General features: G+C 44.6%; 2 protein-coding genes across 8 annotated transcripts in view; one reads left to right on the top strand and one right to left on the bottom strand.

Moving 5' to 3' along the window:
- SLC16A14 (solute carrier family 16 member 14) overlaps positions 1-8,486 on the bottom strand; it is a 29,610-nt gene extending 21,124 nt beyond the window's left edge. Inside the window, exon 1 of the mRNA XM_084891836.1 lies at positions 7,814-8,486. The gene's annotated coding sequence lies outside the window, so the exon portion shown is untranslated. The remainder of the gene's footprint in view (positions 1-7,813) is intronic.
- LOC311626451 (putative G-protein coupled receptor 148) overlaps positions 6,867-17,953 on the top strand; it is a 40,176-nt gene continuing 29,089 nt past the window's right edge. For 5 of the 7 annotated variants that reach the window (XR_014795685.1, XM_084891859.1, XM_084891858.1 and 2 more), the window contains exon 1: positions 6,867-6,978. The gene's annotated coding sequence lies outside the window, so the exon portion shown is untranslated. The remainder of the gene's footprint in view (positions 6,979-17,953) is intronic. The other 2 variants (XM_084891860.1, XM_084891862.1) reach the window with 2 other exon arrangements.

Genomic DNA, 17,953 nt, shown 5'->3' with positions numbered 1-17,953 from the left:
CTCCTCTGAGACTGGAGAAAGTAACGGTGGACAGAGATAAGATAGTGAGTAGAGAGGGTGGAAAGTTACACCTATTGGTCTAATTTTTTTTTTTTTTTTTTTGTGAAGTAGGAATGTTTAGGACATTGGCTGAGAATGAGGAGGATAGTGGTTATGAAAAGGCCTCAATGTTCAGGATAATACAATAGAAGAGACTATTGCCTACTACATATGGAAATGATTGTTGGGCAGTTCCAAATGGAGCTGAGTCCTGCATCGCACCATTGCTAGGCCACCGGTAGTGGAGCACCAAGCACAGAGCAACAGGAGCACTCTGCCCCAAAGGCTAGCAATTAGGTGGAGTGTCATCCATAGAGAATTTCAAAACAATTAACTCGAAGTTGCTCTGCTTTTTTATGTTCAATATGTGGCAGCAGTGCCCTAGCTAGTTTGGCTCAGTGGATAGAACATCAAACTGAAGGGTCCCAGGTTCCGGTCAAGGGCACATGCCCAGCTTGTGGGCTTGATCCCCAGTAGGGGGCATGCGGGAGGCAGCCGGTCAATGATTCTCTTGTCATCATTGATGTTTCTATCTCTCTCTCCCTCTTCCTTCCTCTCAGAAATAAATAAAAATATATTTTTAAAAAATGCATGCCAGCAATTCTAGACAATGTCACTAATAAAATACTCCTCTCAAAAAAAAAAAAAAAATCTTTTGCTGATCAAAGTTCCAAACAGTTATGTTTCAATGTTATACATCTGTAAGCCTCAAGTTAGGCTGCTTTATTACTCATCCTTTCTTAAACATTGTATTCTACATGGAAATTATTTCAGGGAATCACTGGTTGAGCCCTGGCACAGGTGTGGCCCAGCTACACACACTTGTTTTAGGAACAAATTCCTAAGAGTGCAGAGTTGTTGGAGCTCACCTCGGCTCAATCCGGGTCTGCAGTCCCTGCATTGCCACATGTCACTGCAGGACATTTGAGAGAACTGTACAGCAGTTACTGTGAAGACCAGAACTCGAGTTACTTCACCCTTCTGCCGCTCTATATGCCCACAGGGAGATTTTATTTTTGTTTAAAATTTAAAATGGCAAAACAGAGTACAAGAGTGAGAGGTGAGAAACTTTGGTTTGGAAAGTGAAATTTGGAGTCAATACACGAAATGGTTTGCTCAATTTGAATAATGCCTTGAAAGCGAAAATCTATTCTTTTTTAGCAATTGATTTATAACAGAACAAATAAAATCATAATTATTACAGACCATTACAAATGATTATTGCTGAAAAATCATTTTATGGCAATGAAGGATGATGGTATAAAAAATGATCCCCAATGCACTGGGAACACTTCCAACTGTGGGAATGTTCCAGGTGTGTACTGTCGTGGACGGGGAGGACAGAGAAGCAGACTCAGTGAATCGCAGAGCCTCTTTCTTTATGCTCCTAATCACCCCTAAGAATTGTTTTCACATTTTTAAAGGTCACATCACCTGCAAAATCTAAATTACTTACTTTACGACCTTTTGTAGCAGGGGTGAGGAGCATCCAGTCCTCGGATGGTATAGCCTGCAAAATCATTTAGACTGGCCTTGCCATGGCAACCACAGGCAGGACTCAAAATTCAATAAATCTAGGAGCTTTTCTCATAGCAGCATAAACTTGTATTAAGTGAATTATATTAAGTGAATGATGTTATAAATATCCAGGTGGCCCTTGACAGAAAAGGGTCCCCCACCCATGCTTTGCAGGGAAAGTTTGCTGATCCATGCACTATAGCACTGGTTCTGGTTAAGAGTTTGTCAGGGAGACATGGGCTCCAGGAAACCAGGATGCCTGTGGAAGAGCAATGGCATGAATCTGTCTTGACTTTTCCTGTCTCTCATACCTCATTCGTGTTATTGTTTTTTAATTTTATTTTTTAAAATATATTTTATTGATTTTTTTACAGAGAGGAAGAGAGAGGGATAGAGAGTTAGAAACACCGATGAGAGAGAATCATCGATCAGCTGCCTCTTGCACACCCCCTCCTAAGGATGTGCCCGCAGCCAAGGTACATGCCCTTGTCCGCTATCAAACCTGGGACCTTTCAGTCCACAGGCCAATGCTCTATTCACTGAGCCAAACCAGTTTTGGCTGTTTTTTATTTTTATTTTTTAAATGATTCTATCTCTTAAATAGCTGTCCAGTTCTCAGTTGCCACACTTCCTGCTCTTGGCCAGGGTTCTTACCACTTCTCCATTATCCAGACTGCTGTCTTGCCATATAATTTCCCCACCTCATCAAATTATCTTTAGGATTAAGTCTCCCTCCCCCCACACCCTTACAAGGGTGCCAGATTCTCCTCCTGCACATCTTCCCACCCCCACCCTGGCCTGGTCCCTTCTCCTATCCCCTGACCTTAGCACTTTGCAGTCCAGCCCTGTGAAGCACCTGCAGCTCCCCACACTAGGCACAGTCTCTCTCTCTCTCTCTCTCTCTCTCTCTCTCTCTCTCTCTCTCTCTCTCTATATATATATATATATATATATATATATATATATATATATATATTTATTGAGTTCAGACAGGAATGGAGAGGGAGAGAGAGAGATAGAAAAATCAGCGATGAGAGAGAATCAGTGATTGGATGCCTCCTGTCCACCCCCTACTGGGGATCAAGCCCACAATCCAGGCATGTGCTCTGACCCCGAATTGAATCCGGGACCCTTCAGTTCCCAGGCAGATGCTCTATCCACTGAGCCAAACTGGTTAAGTTGGCACAGTTTCTTTTAAGCTTTTGTGTGTGACTTTCTCTTCTTCCTTGTTTCGGGAACATACTTCTCTCCTTCTTACCTCCTGCTCCTCTTCTGCTCCTCATGCTTCAAAATTCAACTAAATTATTCAGTGAACCCAGAACTACCGGTTGTAAGAAAAAATCCTCCACAAACATGTCAAATATCCAATATTAGAAAGAGTAGGTGTTAAATAAATCAGTCATGGTATAGTAGTGCAAAGCAAGTCCACCATTGAAAATCAAATCACACTGAACTCTGAAGACACAGAAAGTGTGAATTATAGATAGGGGCTACAAAATGGGACACATGTTATGATCCCTTTGTTAAAAATACGTATCTATAGGAAAGAAGACTAGAGTGAAACAAAGAAAAATGATGGTCATTATTTTTTGGATGACAGACTTACAAATAATTTTTGCTCTTTAAAAAAAAATCTCATTGGTAAAAAAAAAATAATACGAAGTAAACATGCATTAACTTTATAAGAAACTATAGGTTCTTTTATCTTTTAAACAACACCTGGGTCAGCTTCTTACCTCCATAGATTAGTGACTAAATGGTAAAAAAGGGGGGAAACAGAAGAAAGACAATTAATCTAAGAGCCAGTTGCCTTCGGAAGTCCAGTCTGTGGTGGACTCCAGGCTTGTGTGTATGTCTGCTACCACCCTCCTCTCCACAAGGAGAGAATAGCCTGCCTAAGGATAGAAAGGCATGGGACAGCCCTTTCAATCTAGAACTCATAGCCCAGGAAATTGCTGCACTGTCAGAAGGCCAAGAGGATGAATCTAGAAAGGGCCCTGAGGGTGTTTGGTGGTTGTCCTCCCTCAGTTCCTGCTAGCTGTATGCAGAATACCAAGGGACCAGAAAGAGCAGTGGGACAACAGGTGTGACTGGTCTATCCTAATATATAAAAAGCCAGGGGCTGTCATGACTAAAACAACTGGACCGACGACCAAACAGCAGGCTGTGTGGGGAGACCAGGCTGGCAGAGGGGTTAGTGAGGGACAACCAAACGACTGAACAGCAGGCTGCATGAGGCAAACAGTCCGGCAGAGGAGTTAGCGAGGAATGACCAAATGACCGAAAAGCAGGCTGAGTGGGGAGATCAGGCTGGGGGGGCGGCACTTGGGGGTGATCAGGCTGGCAGGGGGAGCACTTAGGGGCGATCAGGCAGGCAGGCAGGCAGGTGAGCAGTTAGGAGCCTGCGATCCTGGATTGTGAGAGGGATGTCCGACTGTTGGACATCCCATGAGGGATCCTGGTTTGAAGAGGGTGCAGATTAAGCTGAGGGGACCCTCTTCCCCCTGTGCATGAATTTCATGACCAGGTCTCTATTTATAAAAGGCTAATATGCTAAGTGTCTGTCCAACTGGTAGCTATGATGTGCACTGGCCACTAGGGGGCAGACATTCAACGCAGGAGCTACGGAGCTGCAGTGACTTGGCAGCAGGGGTTCTCAGGTGACACACCCCTAAACCAGAGACAGGGGAGCGTGATTCCTCACAGGGCTGTGTGATTCCACCTTCAGCTGGTTATGATGTTGTTGGGGCACTGTCGACCCCAAATCTGGGTTACTGCACACTTGCGTTTGTATTCCACACCCTGTACCACAGCAACTTTGCGGAGTGCACTCTCACACTCAAGGACTCTTCAGGGGAGAGCCAGTTTCACCTGATCCCCACAGGCCAGGCAGAGAGACCCCACCTGCTGGAGGGACCCTTCCCCCCCCCCCCCCTCGCCACTCACTCCACAGACACCCTTCAAGCTATGGTGCCACCCCAGGTACAGCTGGCTGGGGAGGGATCAAGGGAGGTTGGCTCTAGGGTGTGTCTGGTCTGTCTTGCCCAGTCCCACCCCATCGGCCACCTTCAAATTGATTTCCTTTCAATGTGCATGAATCAGTGCACTGGGTCACTAGTATAAGTCATAACATCGTTTATAATCAGTGGGACAATGCTCAGCTGTTTCATAAGATAAAACAATACTATTTGGCATTTTCCTAAATTCCATCTACATAAGAAACACTTTTGAAATAGTAATACAAAAGTTATAGTTTTTCAACCCATGAATTGAAATAATAATTTTCTTTTTCTTTTTAAATATATTTTTATTGATTTAAGAGAGGAAAGGAGAGGGAAAGATAGAAACATCAATGATAAGAGAGAATCATTGATTGGCTGCCTCCTGTACTCCCTCTACTGGGAATTTAGCCTGCAACCTAGGCATGTGCCCTTGACTGGAATCAAACCTGGGACCCTTTAGTCCACATGCTAATGCTCTATTCACTGAGCCAAACCAGCTAGGGCAATAATCATTTTTTTAAGCAATGTTAAGAACTTCATAGTCTTACTGAGTTATTTATTTTATGGGTGAAGAGATACAGTTATCATTGAACTGTTCTGGATATTTCCAGTTTTATTTGTCATAAGTAAAGATGTTGAATAGCACTTAATGGACCAGTTTTATTCAAGAGGCACAGCCTGCATGTAGACTTCAGTGTCAGATGGAGAGAGCTGCTGGAGGTAGGGGGTGAGTAAATGAAGTTCTGTCAGGTCCTCAGGAGGTCCCTGAAGATCTACCAGAGCCATCTGTGTTTCACACCTAAGTCTCTCTAAAAGTAATTCCTGTTTTGATGAATCACAGTCAATTTATTGTCCAACCAGGTTCACTTAAAAATAAAAGTCAAGTCCTAGCCGGTGGCTCAGTAGGTTAGAATGTTGTCCCATACACGGAAAGGTTGTGGATTCACGCCTGGTCAGGGCACATGCCCAGGTTGCAGGATCCTTCCCCAGTGAGGTGCATGCAGGAGGCAGTGGATGGGTGTTTTGCTCTCACAGGGATGTTTCTCTCTCCTTCCCTAAAATTAATTTTAAAAGTTCCCTTTAAAAAACAAACAAATATAAAAGCCCAAAAGTCAACAGAAGAAAAAAATGTCTGTCTATTCCACCAAGTTTGCTTATAGCACATTAGCATTTTTATAATTATGAGTTAGAAGGAGTTGTTTACATATTATGATCCTCCTTGCACCTGGAGAAAAAGGGAGAATTAAGAGAGGGCTCTGGACCACTCTGCCCCAGACTCCAAGTCTTTCTTCACAGTAAGGCCTTCAAGGCTCCCTCCACCCCTTCCCATGTTCTGACACATATGTAAAATGACAACATGCATGTGGCACACGGGGGTAAATGGAGGCATGGAAACGTGGGTCTCCCACTAAGGATCAATCTATAATAAATATATTACCCATTCTAAGCTCCCCTGTTGGAAGATCAGCATACAAAATTAGGACTTCACACTGAAAAAGGCAAAGGAAGTCAATGGCAAGATACTATTGGGACCAATAGTCAACCTTCCATTCTCCCCAAATGTGAGTTCATGAACGGTGAAAAAGAAATCATAAATGGGGGAAATGGAGTAACACATCAGAGATTAGAAAGGAATTAAATTTCCACAGCTCTGGTACCAGAGTACCTCTCATGAGCAAGCGGTTCATTTTTAATTTGGCTGTTGTGATGATGTGAGCATGCGGTGAGCTCATTATAAATAAAAAGCAAAGAGGAAAGTGCCCAGTTAAAATGAAAATGACAAGGTTCTGCAAAGGTGGACAGAGCACGTTGGCAGCACGTTCTTTATTAGATCCCAGATCCCTGAGGCGGAGGGTCCACCTGTAACTTGCTCTGTAGAAACTTTGCCTCTAGACAGGGATGCCCAGGAACTGTTGGGCCTTTAGACGGGCACTTGAGACCAATGGGGTGAAGGGACTGGAGCAACCAAGGCTGGTGCTGAGCTTGTGTGGAGGACAGCACAGGAGGAACCGGAGGGACCCCGGCTGGGGACAATGAGGCAGATAAATGCCTTCTGTGGGCCTGGCACTGCGCTGGGTGGCTTCTCCACCATGATCTTGTCCAGTTGGTATCAATGTCCCATTTCACAGATGAGGAAACAGGCTATTTGTCAAATGGAGGCAATGAAGTTCAGAGAGGTCAAACTAGACCAGCAGGTGGTGGAACCCAAACTCGAACCCGGGCCTGCCAGATTCCAAAGCTTATTTTACACCCCGCCCCCTTCTTGTCTCCAGCCGCCCCTTCACTCTCACACTCACACCAAACCACAAAGAAACCAGAGAAGGGGGGAAGGAATCTTTCTAATCGCCACTAATAACCCACACTCATCCTTGCTAAGAGGCTGAATCAACTTTTCCACGGAAAGAAAACGGCTTAACGGGTAAGCAGAGTTGAGCTCCTAAAACAACGTCTTTGGCCTGGGCAGCATTTGGCTCCTAAATGGCCCTCCCGGGTCTCTTGCCTCATTTTAATCCCCCCTTTCCTCCCTGGGACCCTTAATGAGAACCGCTATGGGGGTGGGGGGTCCAGCATCTGCACGCCTGGAGCAGCACCCAGCCTCAGCGCCCCCTCCGAGCGCCATCCCTGGCCCCTCCGAGGTGCCCAAAGACCTTCCTCGGAGGTGCCCAGAAACCCCCTCGGAGGTGCCCAGAGACCCCTCATCCCCTGGCGCGCTCGGAACCCGCCAGCTCCACCGGAAAGCGGCGCGGATCGAAGTCCCCTCAGAATGCGCACCCCGAATGTCCCCTAGCCCCAGTCCCCCATCTCCCTCCCCTCTTCGCTTCCTGGCTGGCGGTTCGAGCCCCAAACTGGAGGCTGGGGGAGAAGACGGGACACGGGACGGGCGCGGGGCACAGCCGATGTAGGCTCCGAGGGGTGCCGTGCCCCCGGACGTGCGCGCGGGCCCGTGGCTACTGGGAGAGCCTCTTGCCCCGCCCTGGACCGGGGTTACCCCGCCGCCCAGGTGGCATCGCCAGCAGCTAAGGATACCCCCCTCCCCGCAACCCCTCCCCCCCAAAGCTGCCTGGGCGCGACTACCGCACTTCGAGCAGCCTTGCCTTCGACCGCCAGGCAGCCGTTCCCGACGCTGCCCAGGGGCTGCGCCGCCTCTTCCCGAGGGTCTCCGGGGTGCCACCCACAGCTCCCCAATTCCAAGATGCCCCCAGGGCCTCTCCATCTCCCGGGCCCGCGGCGCCGCGCGGCCTCGGGATACTCACCGCTCAGGGCGCGCAGGGCTGCGGCCTCACTGGGCTCCTGGCCCGGATCCCTGGACCTGCTGCTTCCCTCTGAGCCCCCTGAACTGCCTGGCGTAGAGGTTTGTTGCAATGTCGCCTCTCATCCTGGGTTTGTGGGTGCCCGCGGCTCGGCGCTCCACCCGGCTCCGTGCCCTCGGTGTGCGGCTCCGGGCTCCTCTGTCGCTGGATGTCGAGCCAGGTGAGAGTCTGGAGAAGCGTTGCGCTCCAGACCTCGGTCTTTAAAAAGGGTTCCTTTGGAGGTAGCCCGAACCCAACCTGAGCTCCCTTCCAATCAGTACAATTTCAAATCCCAGGCTTGTTCATCCCTGTACCGGCTAATTCTGGTTTGGCAGGAAAAAAAAATTGCAGTCTCCTCACGTGCACACTCTTGTGGCCGGTCGTAGATTATAGCTTTGGCTGAGGCTCGCTAATGCTCTGCACATTTTTATTACTGAAGGCGAGGACCTGAAACCGAACCCAAGATGCAGGTGAGAACAGGAGCATCTTCCATTTTCTCTGAGATAGGAGGCCCGTAATAAAAAAGACCCCCACCCAACTCTGGGCCACAAAATATGGCAGTTTGTAGATGCTGGGCGAGGGCAGGACTGGCAGTATTCTTGGCCAAAGAGAACTGAAAAAATCCCTTATCCTTTGTCCCATGCTGGGTCCCACGGCTCCCTGCTTTTTCTCCAGTATCTGACAGTGTTGTTCCTTACCTTCGTACGTGGGCACCCGACACAAATTTCATTTCCACGTATGACTCCCCTGTTCCCAACACAATGATTCTTCGCCCATGCAAAAATTTTAATACCTGTGAAGTGAATGTGGGGATAAAGGAAGCCAGAGCTATTTTACTGTAGTAGTTTCCTACTGCTGGTTTAATAAATTATCACCAACTCAGTGGCTGAAAACAGCACAGATTTATTATCTTGCAGTTCTGGAGGTCTGAAGTCTGAAATAGGTTCTAGCTGGCTAACCTCATGGTGTTGGCAGGGTTGTGTTCCTCCTGGCAGCTCAAGACAAGAGCCACCAGCTCCTTGGCTCATGGCCATTTCCTCAGTCTTCAAAGCCAGTAATGTTACATCATTGTGTGCCTTTCCCCATAGTCACAGCACCTTCTGTCTCTCCTGTTTTCCCTCTTCCACTTTGAAAGGCTCTTGGGATTACACTGGGATTACCCACTGGTTATTGGGTTATTGGATAATCCAAATAATCTCCCTGTTTTAAGGTCAGCTGATTAGCGATCTTAATTCCACCGGTGACCTTAATTTCCTGTTGCCATGGTAAGGTAACACACTCACAGGATGCAGGCATTATAACTGTGGACATCTTTAAGAGACTGTTATTCTATCCACCCACAATTTCTTTCTTCCTTCTTGTTTCTTCTTCTTTGCAAAAAAGAATAGCCACATGAATTTCACATTGCCACTTCTTATTTAAAATCTGATTAAAAAATAATTGAGAACATTGAGAAATTGTGGCTAAGTGAGGACATTTTGATGAGACACTGGGCTTATGGGTCCAAATGTTTTACGTTTGCTCATCAGAACATGAGCAATTTGGTGCTTAGTGTTCTCTTGGGCTGTCCTCCAATACCATTCATTTCAGCAAGGCTTTTGACGGCAAGTCAAGATGGGGGTTCCTGGCAAACATCTCAAGTTCAGATGATTCATTTTGTTTTAAAAGAGGTGTGTAAGGCTTTTAAAGTCTGCTTCTCTCCCCCCCCCCCTGAAATCTAATAGATTTATTGAGGGATAATTGATATTGTATGAACTGCACATATTTAAGTGTACAATTTGATGGTTTTAGCATAAGTCTGTGGAAACATCACTTCAAATAACTCCAGAATTTTCCTTGTTCCCTTTGTAATTCAGTCCTTGCTCCTCCACACTTCCAGGCAACCTCTCATTTGCTATCTGCAAAGCTTCTACTCTGAAAGGTACTTCACATCTAAAATACCTCGTAGGAGGCTTTTCTCTTCCCCAGCTTTACTGAGATGTAATTCACAAATGAAATTGCATACATTTGAAGTATACAATGTGATGATTTGAAATGACTACCACAATCAGGTTGATTAACACATTCATCACTTTACATAGTTACCTTTTAAAAAATATATTTTTATTGATTTCAGAGATAAAGGGAGAGGGAGAGAGAGAGAGAGAGAAACATCAATGATGAGAGAGAATCATTGATCGGCTGTCTCCTGCACACCTCCCACAGGGAATCAAGCTCACAACCCAGATTATGTGCCCTGACTGAGAATTGAACCAGGGAACTCTTGATTCCTGGGCTTAAACTCAATTGCCGAGCCACACTGGCCAGATTAGTTACCTTTTTTAGTGGTGAAAATGCTTAAGGCCTACTCTCAGCAAATTTCAAGAATATAATACAGTATTGTTAACTATAGTTACCATGCTATACATTATATCCCCAGAACTCTTAACTGGAAGTTTGAACCCTTTTACCTGCATCTCCATTTCCCCTATCCCTCAGCCCCTGGCAACCACTATTATAGTCTGTTTTTATGAGTTTGACTTTTGTTTTTAGATTTTACATATGAGTGAGATCATGCAGTCTTCTTTGTCTAACTAATTTCACTTAACATAATGTCTTACAATTTCATCCATGTTGTCACAAAGATAGGATATTCTTCTTCTTCTCCTTCTTTTCTTTTATTATTATTATTATTATTATTATTGGAGCTGAATAATATTGCATTGTATACAGATACCACATTTTCATTAGCCACATTGACAGGCATTTAGTTTCTTCTGTATCTTGGCTTTGTAAATAATGATGCAATAAACATGGGCGTGCAAATGTATCTTCAAGATCCCGAGTTTCCTTTCCTGTTAAGGGCTGCTCTGATAAGTAATTTGTTTCATCTGTGCTACAATGCAAACAAGTCTTGGAAGCATAATAAGTAAAAGAGGTCAGTGTTATGATCGCACAGTGCATGATTCCATTTATATGAGATGTCCAGAATAGGAACATATATAGAGACAGAAGTAGATTGGTGGTTGCCTAGGTCTGAGGATGTTGGGCAGAAAATAGAGACTGCTAATGGGTATAGGACTTGTTTCAGAGATGGAAATGCTATAAAAGTGATTTTGGCGATGGGTTGTGCAAGTCTCTGAATATCCTAAAAACTATTGAATTGTAAAAATACAAACCAAAATCCAAATTTAAAATCTCCCCAAACTGATGAGTAGACCATATATGAACCAGTCCTGAGATTGGGTTATCATTTATAAGTGTAATGCTGAATCTACTTCTGTGTGCCTGAAGTCCAAGATGTAGTGAATCTTCCTTAAGCAATAATTTTCATGCAGTCATAGTTGTGTTGTTCCAGTTATGCATTTGTTTAATGCATACACATAGAAGAATCTACCTATTTTAAAGTTTATCAGCCTATCTGCTGCTTCGTGGTACCTGCATTTGTCTTGCTGCCTGGACATACCTGTCAGATAAGCAGGCTCCAACAGAGCTCTCATGTTTTCCTGAATCTCTGGGGCATAAGATCCTATGAGAAGGTCATTACTTTTCAATAGGAGTATTCTAAGCAGGATCATGAGAGAGGTCCCAGCACTTCAGATTTGAATTGTCTTCCTGGCCCCTACTAGTTTCAAACCTATATTTATCAGCAATTCAAATTCAAAGAACAGATCAAGGCAATTAGATACAAAACAAACTCAGAAACATGTTTCTGTCTTTACATTAGTCTTCAAGTTTTTTACATATTCCTTTCTGATAACCAGTATCCTTATGTAGTATCATATGATTTCATAAGAGTAGAAGGTCTAAAAATGACAGTTCTGTTACTAACTTGGAAATTAAAAACTTTCTCACACATGGGTTTTAAAGAAGTAAGGCTTGGTTCCCTAACCCTAACCCTAACCCTAACCCTAGTGGTGAAAATGCACATCCCCAGTAGGGGGTATGCAGGAGGCAGCTGATTGATGTTTCTCTCTCCTCGATGTTTCTGACTTTCTATCCCTCTCCCTTCCTCTCTGTAAAAAAAATAAATAAAATATATTTAAAAAATTAATACAAGGTACGTGGGATGATGTATAGTTTAAGGGAGGAGAGTCAGTAGACAGTTTCTTTTACTTTACACAGGAGGAAGGTAGTTCTCTTTTCTATGATCATTTTTGGTGGATTTTGTATACTTCTCCCCTGTACCTTTAAGCTGGACAGACAAACATAGGAAACCTATTAGCCAGAGCTCAATCAGAATGAGCTGCAGCTCTTCAGCCCTGTTATCACAGTGTTCTTGAACCTCTGCTCTGTCTTGCCCTTGACTTTGGACTTCCTCTATTCTGTTTGCTACCTCACTCCTATTGACTTGGCCTTGTGACTCAGGTCCCTAGTTTTTCTCTTCACCTTGATAGTAAGTTTTCTTAGTGCCAGGCTGTTTCTGTAACCTTGTTCATCAGGCCAGTTCCCAAGCTGGGCTTACCCCTGGCTCCTTTGCAAGAGAATATCAGATTATTTCAATGTGTTGTGAAGGCTGAGGCCAGCATTGGGAAACTATTAGGACTGTGTAACCAGTGATTATGAAAATCAAGGAGCTGGCCTCTTCCTTTGTGAAGCGGCAGAGCCTCTGACAGAGGCTGAGAACACACAGTGCTTAGTGTTCGGGTTGTGAGGTCAGTCATATTTGAGCTGGAAGCGTAGGCTCTCTCCTCTGCATCTGTGTGACCTGGGCATGAGCTCTGGCATGGGTCTGATGGCAATACTTATCAAAGGTTTATTGTGAGAATTAACTAAGATAATGCATAGGAAGCACCATCTTGGCATGTAAGGAGGGAACTTGTTTCTAAAGTAGCAGTAATGGTGTCATCCAAAGCCATTCCACTTGGGAGCAAAAACTGCTTTACAGCAGAGCCCGTTTGAGAGGCAGCATACATTAGTGGTTGAAAGCATGCACCCTGGAGCTTCGTGGCCTGGATTCAAATCTGAAGGATCACCACTTAATTTCACCTCTTAATGAGGTCGCTAAGCATTTCTACGTTTTAATGTCATTTTCTGTAAAATGGGAAGAATAAAAAAGAGGAGGAGGAGGAGGAGGATAAAGAGGAGGCAAGTGTTATAAGTAAAATTCAGTAGACTGAGAGGAGTGAGGGGAGGGTTGCTCTGTTCTTTTGTATATTTAGGATGGTCTTTGACAAGTGGTAGAGTTGCTTTTCATTTCCTTTTAAAATAACACTTAAGTGAAATGCTGAGTTCCTGTAAGAAAATTATCAGTAAATAATTGTTCAGGAAGATGCTATGCAAATAACTGACATTTGTCTGGCTCTTGTTACTTTTAGGCCGTGTTAATGTTCAGCTTTGGCTGAACATTAGAATCACCTGGGGAGTTTTCAAAATTCCAGATGGTCAAACCATACTCCAGGCCAACTGCATCATAACAATGTGCCAAGCAACTGCCCACTTCCACCCCACAGGGGATTTGTTTTCTGGAGAAATTGAACTACAGAGTGCTCACACTCAGCTATCAGGCAGGACAGAAGGTGTGCGCTGGAGGACTGAGTGAAGTCTGCTCATTGGACAGTGAGACCTTCCAGCACTTTTCACCTGTCCAAACACCATCAATCAGGCTTATAGTTCTCAAACAGGAGACTGGAAAATCCTTTCTTGAAGAAATCAACTGGGTTTAAGAAGAGTAATTTGCAAATAATGATATTCTGAGGATGCCCAATGAAAAAGTTGCCTTTCTACCCAATCATAACCAGCAAAGCTTGCCCTTTGGCACACCCTTCCCTGCCCATGAGTTTCTAGTCAGCTTTCCAACCAAGGTCTATAGAAAGAAAGTCCAACTATATGCACACTAAGTTAATTGCGTTCTAAGAAGTGAATTACAGCATTGGAATTGAGGGATGGTCCAATCATGAATTAAGTAGGTCATACAGTAGTAGTAGGTGGCAGGTGGTACCTTTCACCTGGCCCATCACTGGTGTCTGCTGGCTAAGAATCATCACTGGGCTGCCAGTGAGCCTGGCTCTGAGCTAGCTCTGATGAGAAATGAGCTGCTTTTACAGGATTCATGCCCATGCTAAGCAAGCATTCTTGCTCTCTGTAGAAATTGGTGTAGGAATGATCTCATGACCTAAATCATGCTCGTCACCCCTGTCCTAGCTCTTTGGCTGTAACTGTTGGGAAATGGGCTTTCTGTGCTGGACTTGCAGAGCTGGTAGGACCCAAGGCTGAAAATGCCAGGGGGGTCTTGCTATCTCATGGAGCACAGGGGGTGCACTACCTAAAGTTAAAGTTAGCACAAGAAGAGAGCTAAGAGTTTGAAAAGCAAGGAAATTATGCCTTCATTTAAGCAGTTGGGCCCAGCCATTCTTCCCAGAATCTTCCCGTGCTTTTCTATTACAGGAACCAAAATGTGCTCTTGAGCCAGTTTTAATTGAGATTCATCCCTTGCAAGTGTGAGGATCCTGAATCACATATGGCCCATGTGCTTTGTATTATGATTGTGTCCATGACTCTCATGTGTGATTGATTTTCAGAGGCCCCAGACCCAGAGTGGCCTTCAGTAACGTACAGGGCATGCTTGAGTGAGGCGTACTCTTGCTGTTGGGTGTGTCAGAAGGTCCCTCTCTATTCCCAGGGACCTAGGAGAACATCTTCTGATTTGCTGCTCTTGTCCTCTCTACTTCTGTCTCTGAAAAATCAGACCTTCTCTAGTTGCCGACAATAAAACAATTGCTGTGGGAAAACATCTTTTCATGTGTTCAGTCCAGAACCAAGGATCATCTGCTTCTTTTTCCATAAAAGCTCCATTTCAGGGATTAAAAGGGTGTGCCTGTCATGAAGTTTGCCTCTGGGCATTTTAAACAGCAGCACTGAGAAGCACAGAGAGGATGAGATTTGCAGGGAGACATTTCTTGAACTGGGTAGAGCAGAAGAAAGTCTCAGTATGACTGCCTGAGGTTCAGAATTTAAATGACATGTATGAGCAGGGACAGTGCAGAGCAAAGTTGTCAAGGAAATTAAGAATCTTCAGAGTGCTACTCACTCTGAATGCTGTGGCCCACCTTTCCCTTCCTGCTGTTCCTCTCCAGGTAATGTCTCACTCATTAAGTCACAGAGGTCAATTTGTCCTCTGATTGTGTCCAACTGACTCTCTTACACCATTTACTTTAGATTGTATTTCTCATCCTTTGGCCAAACTGCCACTTCCTGAGTCCACAGTGTCTACACCTCTGTGGAATCAAGTCTTCCACTTGATGTACCCACACCCCGTCTCCTTCTCCTCTCCCAACCTCAGCCCCCACCATATAGTCCGTGGGACTCTGCAAGTCCTGGGCTCCAGCCAGACCAAATCCTCCTTCTCTTAATCACCCCAGTCTCTGCATAGGGCCTTACAGTTTTCTACCTGTGTGCCTTTTGTCATATAATTCCTTTTGCCTAGGATGCCCTTCTCTCCTTCTATACTTCAAGGACACCTTTACTCTATTCTGTCACTCAGCAAAGATGTTCTTGATAACCCTTGAACTAATCTGTTGACATAAGATGTAAGAACATCCAAACCTATAGAGAATTTATGTAAGAGTTTATTTGAACCAAACTGAAGATAATTGCCAGGAAGCACTATCTCAAATACATCTGAGAATAAGAGTTTTGCAGCTTCTTTTATGTCCTTGTAAGGTTCATGTTGGGGGAGGGGAGACAGGGGACAAGTAGACGAGTAAACAGATGACCTAACTGATAGCAGAGAACTGATAAGTGAAAACACAACAAGATGAGACTTGGAGGCTTTGAGATATATTTTGATCACTCTTCAATGATACAAGTTATAGATGTTATAGATGTCTTGCCTATTTTCAAGGGTAAAAAAACATTTTGCAAAGATGAATAGATAAATGAATAATGAGTTATGATCTTTTCCCAAGGGCTGTGTTTATTTTAATTGGCTCTGTAATCTTAAGAAAACCTTAGGATTCAGTGGATTTTAGGTGTCTGACAGAGGGTAGGTGAGGGAAGAATATTTTGAGACAGTACTTTTTCTGTGCTTCCTCTCCTCCTTCATTCCATGTGCTGTGATCTCAGGTCAAGTCTGAGTTCTGATGAGGTGGCCCTCAAGTTCAGACATTTAATTCTGACCTAGTCTCACATCCCAGCACACTGTGAGATGTTTTGCTCTCACATTGATGTTTCTCTCTTCTCCCTCTCCCTTCCTCTCTCTGTAAAAATCAATAAAAATATTAAAAACTTTCTCCCTTAAAAATTACCCTCCATGGATTTTATTATAGGATAGGCATTTTGTTATTGGATGAAGGTATTAAAAGCATGATCTGTCTCTTAGTGGAACAGAGGCATCGCAGGGAATGATGCCTGAATAGAGCACCCAGGGGTGAAGGAGGCCTAGGCCAGGGTGAGCATGCAGGGACGGGAGGTGAGATCGAGGAGACACAGAGGCAAGCATAGTCCATGTGATTTGTCCAAAACTGTTTCCCAGTCCATTTTGAGGACAACAAGTATAAGGTTCATCTGGTATTTATAGGATGATCGTGCAGAGTGTCAACATGTTGACACATTTCTATCATGGTTGGTAAATAGGAAAATAGCTGCTTCCTGGTTCCTTGCTACAACTCCCAGTCCTTGCCAAGTCTGGGTCCATTCTGACTGGTGGGTAACTGCCTTAGCAGATATGACATATTTTTAATAACACTCAAAGGATACTTAAGAATGCTGCAGGAATTAGCTATTATTTTATATTATGTATTTAGACATTTAAAATCACTGAGTTAAACCATTTGCTACCAAAATTCACACTTTCTGAGTGTCTGCTATATGTAAACATCCTGTTGAGGTCTACATGCGGGGCCAGACAGCACACAGAAGAGGCCCATGTACCCTCTCAAGGACTCACTTCATCCCACAAAATCCCAGGTGCTTCCATGTGTCATTCTCATGTTTCCTCACAGTGAAGAGAAACAGGAAGAGGGAACACAAAAAATGATACTTGAAAGCCCAGACAAGGTCTTCCCCCCACTCTCTGGGGATCTGAAGAGCTCTAACCAGGAAGCTGGGAAGCAGGTGCCATGTTTTCCCCTCTGGAGGTCTGGAGGTCCAGGGCCACTGCAGTGGAAGCATAAAACTATAAAGGGAGTTAACCTACAAGAGAGGCCAGTGGGACTGATTTCTCGGGGTCTGGTGATGACTGAGGCTTTCTCTCTCTCTCTCTCTCTCTCTCTCTCTCTCTCTCTCTCTCTCTCTCTCTCTCTGTGTGTGTGTGTGTGTGTGTGTGTCGGGGAGAGGGGAGGTGGATGGCTGTATGGCAGAGTGTACAGGATGGGCCAGCATGACTCGGTTATTGCTCCCTCTGATCTGAACCCTATTTTCCCTAACGTGCCCACCTCTCCTTGGATGAGCTCTACAAAATGTACTCAGTTCAGAATGTCATAAAATGAAAGTAATAGGTGGAAAGAATGAAAAAAGAGGCAAACGGGAAAAAACACACCATTGATCTTTCAATGCTTTTCCTTGCTATTAGCCCTTTGAAAGCTTGTTTTGCTCCACCTCCGTGCCTCTTAGAGAGCTGGTGCTCCTTGTTGAACGGAGGCCCTTACTCTAGGTACTGGCAGGCATCAGCTTTCAACTTGCCTCATTATGGAGATGAGAAAATTGGCCTTTCCTCTGCTCTTGCTATGAACACATTTTAATGTTGTTCATTTTAATTCGTGGAAGTTGAAACAAGTAGAACTCTCTGGATTCCTGCTCTCTATCTGCTGCTGGGGGTGGGCCAGTAGGGATATGGCTCTAACAGAAGCTGGCCATATAGGGACCCCCTCTGACTTCAGGTCAGCTACATGGTGAAGGTACAGCTACATGGTGAAGGTTAAGGAGGTACAGACTTTTTAGCAGCTTTTGCCCCTCCTCTGAACTCTCCATGCCCATTCCTGGACCACCCTTACCCATTCAAATGGACCTAGATATAAAACTAATTCCAGGCTCAAGTTCAAACTGATAAAGAACCACTTTTGGGATGTAGGCATTTTGAAGGTTAATTTTTCAAAGAATCTGAGGGTTGAAAAAAAATGCTGGAGATTATCTAACCAGAGGTCATCACTTTGGGCCAAATCCAGCTTGACCCCCATTTTTGGGAAA

The sequence above is a fragment of the Pipistrellus hanaki genome, assembly GCF_964339955.1.
Source record: "Pipistrellus hanaki genome assembly, chromosome: 8".
Taxonomy (NCBI): domain Eukaryota; kingdom Metazoa; phylum Chordata; class Mammalia; order Chiroptera; family Vespertilionidae; genus Pipistrellus; species Pipistrellus hanaki.
This window is presented reverse-complemented; position numbering and strand designations above follow the sequence as displayed.